This window comes from Callospermophilus lateralis, chromosome 5 (genome assembly GCF_048772815.1).
Source record: "Callospermophilus lateralis isolate mCalLat2 chromosome 5, mCalLat2.hap1, whole genome shotgun sequence".
Classification (NCBI taxonomy): Eukaryota; Metazoa; Chordata; class Mammalia; order Rodentia; family Sciuridae; genus Callospermophilus; species Callospermophilus lateralis.
In genome coordinates, this window is record NC_135309.1 from 104,199,885 (window position 1) to 104,210,695 (window position 10,811).

At 38.0% G+C, this 10,811-nt stretch overlaps 1 non-coding gene across 1 annotated transcript; it reads right to left on the reverse strand.

Moving 5' to 3' along the window:
- Positions 1-10,340: 10,340 nt before the first annotated feature.
- On the reverse strand, positions 10,341-10,466 carry LOC143400580 (small nucleolar RNA SNORA25). Its single transcript, XR_013091491.1, has one exon. It is a non-coding gene; the product is annotated as a small nucleolar RNA SNORA25 (small nucleolar RNA).
- Between the last annotated feature and the right edge of the window lie 345 nt (positions 10,467-10,811).

Sequence of the window (10,811 nt, forward strand, 5' to 3'; positions counted from 1 at the left end):
GTCTGTTTCCAGTTCGATCTTTTGTGTTAATAGTTGGTGATATAGTTGAGTGGTAGAGCACCCTTGGGTTCAATCCACAATACCTCAAAAAATAAAAGTAAGTGAATAAATAAAAATTAAAAAGCAGCTGGTTTGTCAGCTTGGTCGTAGAGCGCCTGCCTTCCTAGCTTGTATGACATGAACAAGGCTCTGACATCAATCCCCAGCACTGATATTAAAAGAGAGAGAGAGAGAAATGAGGAAAAAAAATTATAGCAGTACTCATTATCAAGAGAAAAGGGAGCCCAGTGAGGTGGCGCATGCCTGTAATCCCAGCAGCTTGGGAGGCTCAGACAGGAGGATCTTGAGTTCAAAGTCAGCCTTAGCATGAGTGAGGTGCTAAGCAATTCAGTGAGACCCTGTCTCTGAATAAAATACAAAATAGGGCTGGGGATGTGGCTCAGTGGTCAAATGCCCCTGAGTTCAATCCCTGGTACCCACCCTGCCACCCTCCCAAAAGAGAGAGAGAGAGAGAGAGAGAGAGAGAGAGAGAATTCAATTCATACTCACTTATTTTAAAGAAAAATTGACTATCTTAAGATCCTTGAAAAGGACACTACAGTAGTCTGGGTCACAGGGTTGTGGGGAACAGGTATCTTTGTGGCTTCTGATGGTGTTCCTCAGCACCAGAAATAAATTTAAATTTTAAAAAGTAACTATTAATACAAATGGTGGCAGTAAATCTAAGAGGTTAGTAGATGAAAAACTTTTCACGATACAATGTTGCCACTTGAATTCCATAAAGCAAAGATGTAAATATTCTTGAAGAAGCTGTCCACTGTTGTTACCTCTCAAATAAGGCCAGGCATAGTCTGAGCTCCCCTAGAACCAGGTACTGCTCTACCACAGAGTTAGACCCACAACCTCTTTCTTTCTTTCTTTCTTTCTTTCTTTCTTTCTTTCTTTCTTTCTTTCTTTCTTTCTTTCTTTCTTTCTTTCTTTCTTTCTTCCTTCCTTCCTTCCTTCCTTCCTTCCTTCCTTCCTTCCTTCCTTCCTTCCTTCCTTTCTCTCTTTTAATTTTAAGACTGGATCTCATAAAGTTGCTGAGATGGGCCTCAAACTTGCAATCCTCCTGTCTAAGTCTTCCAAGTCACTGCACACCATCACGCCCAGACACATTTCTTTTTTCAAAACATCATCTTCTAAATCACTATGAATACAGATAGCATAGAAGAAAAGAGAGAGGGGTTCCTTATATTCAAAAAAAGTAGAACAGTACCTACAATATTTCAAACAAAATCCACCATCATCCTTCGTAAGTGATATGTAATTCATTCACAGAACTGTCATTCATTCACTATGTAACTAATACTCATTATGCTCAGGCTTGGATTAGCAGTCCCATGGACCTATCAGCTTTTCCACTAGAATTCTAGAACTCCTGATTTAGTGCAGTAGTAAGGTCTCAAAGTTAATTAAGGAATGTCATCAGAAACCTGTGACATTAAGTACCTAGAGTATTCCTTTTTATAGGTCTCTGATCTTTCTTTTTCTTCTTTTTTTTTTTTAAAGAAGTTTTTTGGTAGTTGTAGATAGACAGAATGCCTTTATTGTATTTGTTTATTTTTGTGTGGTGCTAAGGATCAAACCCAGTGCCTCATGCATGCTAAGCAAGTGCCCTTCCACTGAACTACAGCCCCAGCCCCAGTCTCTGATCTTTCTTTTTTTATTTTTTAAAATTCTGATTTGCTATATATGACAACGGAATGTATTACAATTCATACTACATATATTGAGCACAATTTTTCATATCTCTGGTTGTATACAAAGTACATTCACACCATTCATGTCTTCATACATGTACTTTGGATAATGATGTCTATCACATTTCACCATCATTTCTAACCCCATGCCCCCTCCCTTTCCTTCCAAACCATTTGTCCTATCTAGACTTCGTCTATTCCTCCCATACTCCCCCTCCCTGCCCCACTATGAAACAGCTTGATGCCGGTTGTTTCAATGAATCATAAGAGCCATTATTTATCAGGTGGTTAGTATGTGCCCAATACTGTTAAAAACTTCATGAACTAGACTTCTTTTTAAAGTCATGTTTGTTGAGATATCATGTACATATGGTACAATTTGCCCTATTTAGTTTTATAGTTATATGAATTTTGATAACACAAATATAAAAATGATAACATATAAATATGGATATATAGTACTACAGTGAAGATACAGAATGTTACCTTGTTCTCCTTTACTTCTTTATTTTTTAAACAAATAGAGAAATTAATTTTAATATATTTTCATTCAACCCAATGGATTACCAACATAATTTGCAAAGAAAATAATTGTTAGTAAGATATTTTATGTTCATTTTCTTTGTCCTTAGTAATTCTTTGGAATCTAAGATAGATTTAACACATAGCACACCTCAATTCAGACTAGACTCATTTCAAATACTCAATAGCCTCATGGCTGTCATATTGACTCCTTTCTCCATCTTTTACCTTCTGGTGAGACATATGCTGTAGGTTACATGATAAATCCCCTTGTTATGTGGTTTCTTGTTGAGTTCCATCAGAAAGGGACACCAAAGAGATGAAATTAGAATGTATAAGATCAGGATGAGGTGTTTTATTTCTCCCTATAAGATTCTATTAGGAGCTGGGGTTGTGGCTCAGCGGTACAGCGCTCATCCAGCACATGTGGGGTGCTTGGTTTGATCCTCAGCATCACATAAAAATTAATAAAATAAAGGCATTATGTCTGATTATAACTAAAATTAATAATAATAATAATGTTGATAATGATAATAATAAAGAACTCCGACTGTGAGTTGATTTCTACATGCTCTTGGTGGGAATAACTTCAGTTAGGTCACCTTCTCCTACAAGTTTTTCATAATGGCTCTCTGTTCTTTCACCTCCTACCTCTCCAAGTTTATGGAAGGAAAGGTGCTTCACAAAATTTGTTAGTCTCCCTCAACCTTGCCCTTACCTTTATAAATACTTTATTAAAGAATTTTTACTCTGATTGATCTTTTTCATCCTTGAATGTTGAATAATGGATTTTTATTTATTTATTTATTTATTTATTTTTAAATGATTTTTTAATATTTATTTTTTAGTTATTGGCGGACACAACATCTTTGTTGGTATGTGGTGCTGAGGATTGAACCCGGGCCTCACACGTGCCAGGTGAGCGTGCTACCGCTTGAGCCATATCCCCAGCCCATGGATTTTTAATTATAAGAGAGTAAAATATATCTCATCTCATATCACAGGCAATGTATATACATATACCAGATTAATTATATATTAAAACATAACATATAAAATGCTAAAACTTTTAAAGAAAATATTTGTGTAACTTTGTGAGGAGAAATGGAAAAAAATACAAAATAAACAAAAACCTGAAAAATTAGATGATATTGTAGTTAAAATTTTTATGTGTAAAAATTCATCCAAAAGGGTCAAAAGAGACATGAATTGTATTACCAGTCATTTTTGTTTATTTTTGGTATTCAGCTTGACTTGGTTTCTCCTTTGGTTGGCTTTTCCTTTATTGTTGTTCTTCCCTTTGCAGATTTTCATTATTGTTTTTCATTTCCTCCTTGTGGAATATTTTGCCAAGAACTTTCTGTAGTGCAGGCTTTCTCGCTGTAAAGTCTTTTAGCTTTCGTTTGTCATGGACGGTTTTTTATTTCATTGTCAAATTTGAAACAATTTCGCTGAATATAATAAGATTCTTGGTTGGCATCCATTATCTTTTGTGATCTTTCTTTCTTGAAAAATTTACTTATTTTTTGCTATTTCCCAGGCTGACACAAAACCTATGCTCAAGCAATCTTCCTATCTCAGCCTCTAGAATAGCTGGGATTACAGTTGCATGCTATCACACCTGGCTAATTTGATACTTTTTTTTTTTTTTTTTTAAATAAGTCGGGTAAGTTAGATACTTGCAAATTTCTTTCTTTCTTTCTTTTTTTAAAGAGAGAGAGAGAATTTATTTATTTATTTAGGTAGTTTTCAGCTGACACAACATCTTTGTTTTTGTACGTGGTGCTGAGGATCGAACCTGGGCCACACGCATGCCAGGTGAGCGCACTACTGCTTAAGCCACATCCCCAGCCCTAACTTGATACTTTCTATGCCTCAAGTAAATGTAAGATTGTTTCTCTCTCCCTCTCTTTCCTCCTTCCTGGCCATTGGAGATGAGCAGCTTTGCTTAGCTGACGACGGCTGAAACCTCTAAAACCCTGACCAAATTAGATCTTTCCTCCTTAAAAATAAATAAATAGATAAACAAAAATAAAAGTAAGATTGTTGTCAAGCAACATCCACATAGTTTCTGGATACGAAAGGGGGAGCTAAGAAGATAAACATTTAAATTCTGAACATGGGCCAGCATTGTGGCTCAGTGGTAGAGCACTTGCCTAGTATGTGTGAGGCACTGGGTTCGATCCCCAACACTGAATAAAAATCAAAACAAATAAGATAAAGGTATTGTGTCCATCTACAACTAAAAATAAAAAATAAAATACTGAACAATACCCATAAAGGTTCCAGCAGGCTGCACAGGGAGCAAAGGCCGAGAGCAGAGAACAATGCACAAGAGGCCCTTCCCTTCTTTCTCTCCTTTCTTTTTCTTTCTTCATTTCTTTATTTCTTTTAATAAAATATTTATAATGAGAAAAGATACTTAACATAAAACAGATCATCTTAACCCATTTTAAATGCACAATTCAGTGGTATTGCTACCAGGAAGAGGTTCCTTGTTCCTTGTCTTCCTGAAAGAAAGATTTCAGTAGAGAGACACAGATAGAAAAAGCATAAAAGGTTTATTTAGCTTAAATGAAAGTATGTTCCAGAGAACGTGGATTTTCCAACTGGTGGGTTTTTATATTTGGTCTGGAAACATCCCTTCCTCATATATTATGCATTCAGGGCAGTTACTATTGTTTCCTTTTATGGTATAGTGTACCTGTGCTGATTTTGCCATGTTGGAAAATTTCCCATCAGTATCTAAGCAAAACCCATGAGGTGAGGGTGGAATAGGTGCTTTATGAGTGGGGTTCTCAGTTACCCAAGGTGGAGTGGTCTTTTGTCACTCCAGATAGAGTGAGTCCTATTCTCTGTCCCTCTATCCCAGATACCACAAGAAAAAAAAGTGCAAAAGAATCACTGCAGGTTGTCAAATAAAATTATGAACCAAAACCTGCCAAAGAAATCATTGGGGGTGCAGAGCTGTCAGAGCAGGGCACTTTTTCTAGTCCAGGATCCAGATGTAGGCTGTTTTGCAGTTGCCACATCAAGCAGGGAGATGGAGCTGGGGACAGAGAGTTGCAGATTAGTCACTTTGTGCTACATGTTCACTGGATGATCTGTTGGTGGGTCTGTATGTGCCACCACCAGGCTTGGTGCTCCTCCTTTTCTGGGTCCCAGGGGAGGACATTGCTTCGTCTGGTGTGTTCAATAAATTCATGGGCCTGGATTCTCTGATGTGAGTTCAATGAGCGCATGCATCCACATTTAATTTAATAAATTCTGTTTTAATTTGATAAGTTAATGAGTGGTCATTTTTATTAACACAGGTAATTTATTTATCAATTCATGACTCACAATTGTGCTGTACATATGGTGGCTATTTACATGTACAAACGAGATGTAGAGTCATTCTTCTTTGGCACTGTACTCAAAATATTATAACTCATGGTGAACCATTGCTTTTTATTATAAAACAGAGTAACTCAGGGTTAGGCACAGCCTGAAAACTACTATTCTACTCATGGAGTAACTTGGAGCAGGGCACAACTTGCTTTCCATAAGCGACAACAAATTTTTAGAAAAGTAACCATAGGAACAGCAAAACAATCAACTCCCATCCCCAGAAAAGGGGGAGAGAAGAAATAAGAAAAACTGTGAATTACTAATGTAAATAAGAAAATGTGTTAGAAATGCATCATGGAACTGGGCACACGCATACCTGTAATTTCAGCTTCTTGGGAGGCTAGAGGTAGAAGGAATCCAAGTTCAAGGCCAGATTTAATAATTTAGTGAGACCCTGCCTCAAAATAAAAAATAAAAAGGGCTGGGGATACAGCTCAGTTGTATCACCCCTAGATTCAATCCCCAATACTGAAAAAAGAAAGAAACACAGAAAGGAATGAATGAATGAATCATGGTGATTTCTCCCTCTCCAGCCTATGTGTATATAGAGTAGTAGAAATCCTGTTTGTGTTTTGGGTTTAATAACCAGTTAATTGGGCAAGAAAAATGACTGTTAAAACATTCTCTGAGATCTAACCAATTTTTTTTTTATTGGTACTGCAAACTGAACCCAGGGGTACCACATACCCAGCCCTTTTTTTGTATTTTATTAGAGACAGTTGCTTAGTGCCTTGCTAACTTGCTGAGGCTGGCTTTGAACTTGCGATCTTTCTGCTTCAGCCTCCAGAGCCACTGGGATTGCAGGCATGCACCACCATGCCCAGCTTCTAACAAATTTTTGATCTTGTGAACAGAATCAAATAGGGGATAGGTTCGTCAGGCATTGTGCTAAAGTTTGGATCTTCAATGTCCTCAAAGGCCCATGTGATAAATGCTAAGTCATCAGCTTTGTGATTTTGGGAGATGCTAGAAACCTTTAAGATGGGGATCCTAGATATAACAAATTAGAATAAATAAATAATTTAATTTAAAAAAAGAGGGGGATCCTAGAAGGAAATTCTAGTTCACTGGGAAGCATGCCCTCAAAGGGAATTACAGGATATGTCTCTTCTTCTCTCTCATATCCGGCCATGAGGCGAACAAGCCTACCTTCCATGCCCTCCTGCCATGATGTACTGGCCCCTCCAGGCCCACAGCAACAGGGCTAATGCATCATAGACAGAAACCTCCCAAACATGAAGCCAAAATAAACCTTTCCTCTTTTTCAAATTGATCTCTCTTTGGTATTTATTTCAAGATTGGAAAGCTAATGAACACACTTTGGCAATGCGCTTGGGGAAAACAAGAATATACCACTGCTGAGCAGGTTAGCAGGTGTCTCTTAGTCCAGTCTCTCTGTCTCCAGCACTTGAGTCACACTTGAACTGGGATGTGGCTGGATGTACTATGTGTTGTACATCAGCAGGACAATGGCTTCTGTTACTCTCTTGTTCTATGAGGCAAGCGAAGGAATATCTTGTATGGTTCAGAGACAGATGTACCCTGGCACAAGGCAGTCTGAGCCCAGCTGACAGCTGCTCAGAACCTGGAGATGTTGGGGTCCACCAGTGTGAAATTGAGTTTGATGATAGTTCCTCCCATTGAAAAACAGGGGGGAATGCCATTGACCTGCAGTGGAGAAAAAAAAAATGCAGACTCAGTTTCTCCTGCTATACATTTGCAAAAAAAGGTCACTTCTTTGACTTCAAAAAGATTTCTCCCCACCAGCAAGCAAGCAATCCACCAGCTGTGTGGCCTCGGATTCAATTCCAGCACTACTTGGAGATAGTGTCAGATCTCACAGGTTGAGAGATCAGTCCCCAAGACTGCCCTCAACACAAGTCAGTTGCCAGTTGCAGACCCAGCTTTGTATTACCTGGGCTTCTAATCAACTGGCTGTAAATCCTGGTTCCCACAATTCCTTCTCTAATTCAATTAATATGCTAGAGGGGCTCAGTGAACTCAGGGAAACACTTATCTTTAATGGTTTATTATAAAGAATAACACAAAGGATAGAGTTGAAGAGATGCATAGGGTCAGGCATGGGGGATATACCATTGCCAGGAACCTTCATTTTTCCTATCTGAAAGTTCTCTGAACCCTGTCCCTCTGGGTTTCAATGGAGTCTCCATCAAACAGATACAATTAATTAAATCATCAGGGCCATTGGTGACCCATTTAATCTTCAGTCCCTCTTCCCTTCCCAGAGTTCAGGCTCAGGAGTGAAGGTCTTAATCGTTTAACCCTGCCTTGGTCTTTGTGTCATTTGTGTGATAAAGCTACTTTTGTTGCCAGCTACCAAGTCATAAGCATAGAATAAAGAAAAAAAAAACCTATCTGATTCAGAGATCCCCAGGATTTAGTAGTTATATGCCAGAAATCAGAGATAGAGATCAAATATGTATTTTACAATATCACACCTGAAAACCAGATTGAACCTGCTCACACATCGGATACACCTTACTTTTGGTCTTCACAGGGCTTAATAGAGATTCCTAAATCTTTTTTTTTTTTTTTTTTTTTAATTGGGAATTGAACCCAGGGTGCTATACCATTGAGCTACATCCCTAGCCTATTTTTATTTTTGATTCTGAGACTCCTTGTTTCAGAATCCAAAACATGCCAAGGCTGGCCTCCTTGCTACAGTCTTCCTGCTTCAGCGTCCCAAGTTGCTGGGATTATAGGTGTATGCCATGGTGTCCAGTGAGATCCCTAAATCATGAAGCCTTTAAATACCTTTCTTTGGATGTCCATTTGATATTCAAGGGAGTCAAGAAAAAGGGTGAGATCCAATAACAACCTCAAGGATTATGAAACAAGACTGTTTTATCTATTCCTTAGCTTATGTTAACTTAGGTTTCTTTACAAGATGGAAAGATCTACCTTGGATAGGCAGAATTAATATCATCAAAATAACCATACTACCAAAAGCACTATACAGATTTAATGCAATTCCCATCAAAATCCCAATGGCATTCCTCATAGAAATAGAAAAAGCAATCATGGAATTCATCTGGAAAAATAAGAGACCCAGAATAGCTAAAGCAATCATTAGCAGGAAGAGTGAAGTAAGTGGAATCACGATACCAGACCTCTAACTATACTACAGAGCAATAGTAACAAAAAGCAGCATGGTATTGGCACCAAAACAGACTGGTAGACCAATGGTACAGAATAGAGGACACAGAGACTAACCCACAAAATTACCTTAATTAGACAAAGGTGCCAAGAACATGCACTGGAGAAAAGATAGCCTCTTCAACAAATGGTGCTTGGAAAACTGGAAATCCATATGCAACAAAAATGAAATTAAACTCCTATCTCTCACCATGTACAAAACTCAATTCCAAATGGATCAAGGACTAGGAATACAACAAGAGACCCTGTGTCTAATAGAAGAAAAAATAGGCCCTAATCTCCATCATGGGAACCCTTTTTTGAACTCAGGGGCACTCAGCCACTGAGCCACATCCCCAACCTTATTTTGTATTTTATTTAGAGACAGGGTCTTACCGTTGCCAAGTGAGTTGCTTCACACCTCTCTTTTTGCTGAGGCCACCTTTGAACTCTTGATCTTCCTGCCTCAATCTCCCAAGCCACTGGGATTAAAGGTATGCACCACCACGCCCATTTAATGGGAGGACATTTTTTGATGACTGGAATGCAAGCCCTTTTGCCAAAGAAAATCACACAGGTATGCCTCATATGCTATGGGGTGGTTTTAATGGTATCTATTATAAGAGATCTCTATAAGCAATTGTTCCTACTATCTAATGTCAGAAAGAATGACTCAAGCGTCAATTATTGCTTTCCCTGGACATTGACCAGAATTAAAAACTCCATGCAGCAGGTCAAGTTATGCAGGTGGTTGGCTGTCCCTTCTGCAGCTAATTCCCTCTGGCAGGCACATCAGGAAATTGTGATGCTCAGAATGAAATGTTTCATAGCATTATGGGGCTTTCTGCAGCTGAGTGGCAAAATTGAAGATACCGGCTCTGAAAATATTTCAGGCTAAACTTATTTCTACCAGATTCTGCCTAAGCACAATTTTCTAGGAGAATGAGTGTCACTCATTTCTGCAGATTTGTGTATTTCTTCAGGGATCTAAACCAGTTACTAGAGTGAAGGCAAAATATTTCTTGAAGGAAAATTCTAGCCCTTGTCCAGGTATTCTGTAGTTTACCTTTCTTCAGAGCAGAGGGTTTTGGGCAGTTTATAGTAGTAGACAGGTTTCTCAACTTGCCTATCAGAATGTCAGTCTTGCCACTTGCTTGCTTGTTATGCATACAACAAGATGTATGTATTTTCTATCAGTCAGCAATATTAAATTCTCTCATGTATGAACCCAGGGCCCTGCAAAGTGGGAGGCAAATGCTCTACCATTGAGCTACATCCCTAGGACTTTTTCTTTTTCTTTTTCTTCTTTTTTTGTAGTTGTAGGTGGACAGAATGCCTTTATTTTCTTTGTCTATTTTTATGTGGTGATGAAGATCAAACCTAGTGCCTTGCGCATGCTAGGCAAGTGCTCTGCCTCTAAGCTACAGCTAAAGCACACTCCCCCCCTTTTTTTCCTTCTAAGGCTTTGAAACATTTATTTAATATCCTAAATAACCAATCATGGATTATGTCATAATTATAACTGGATAATCTTATATTTCCTCAGAAAAAAACAGCACTATTCAGGGACTCTGATGCCCTAGGGAGAAATTTAATCTTTGGTCATAATATTAGCTCCTGGTTTCATAGCCCCATAAACTTTCTTTGAAATGACCTAACATCTACTTTTTGTGAATTTTAAGATCTGTTTATTTATTGCATTCATCACCATAAATCCATATATTTATGTGACATTAGCTTAGCTCTCTTTCCAGAATCCCCATCACCGAGTTTATTATTTAGAGAGTATAAGGACTAGGTTGCTATAAAACTATTGAAAATAGTAATTCAAATATTGCCTAACGTTTCCTATATAAGGCATCATATGAGAGGTTTATTTTATTTTAGAATTTAGTATTAGGGGAAAAAATTCTGCTCAAAAATCGATCTCCTTATTTCCTATTCCACAATTATATAATATATTGCATTCTGGTCAGCAGGGATAGAATTGCTAATCACTCA